Source organism: Eurypyga helias, unplaced genomic scaffold, assembly GCF_000690775.1.
Source record: "Eurypyga helias isolate BGI_N326 unplaced genomic scaffold, ASM69077v1 scaffold20312, whole genome shotgun sequence".
Lineage (NCBI taxonomy): Eukaryota > Metazoa > Chordata > Aves > Eurypygiformes > Eurypygidae > Eurypyga > Eurypyga helias.
The window spans coordinates 11,572-11,878 of NW_010236827.1; positions in this window are offsets into that span (position 1 = coordinate 11,572).

The window sequence follows — 307 nt, forward strand, 5'->3', positions numbered from 1 at the left end:
AGAGGCTCCATGGGGAGGGTGATGGGAGAAGATGCGGCATGTCAGATCAGGGGACGCATCCTCAGCACCCGGCCACCACTTGCTACCCCCAGGTGAGCCCCACTGATGGATGCTGAGCCCCTTCCCAGCTCTGTGGTGTTTCCTTCCTCCTGCCAAACCCCAGGTTGAGGGGGTTGGTGAGGGCCAGGGCACCCTCCCCATACACAGCCCCTCATGGCTTGTCCCCAGCCCTTGGATGCTCTTCCCGGACGCGGCTGGGTTGCTGGGGCAGCAGGAAGCCTGGGAGGGCCAGCAGGCTGCGGCCACG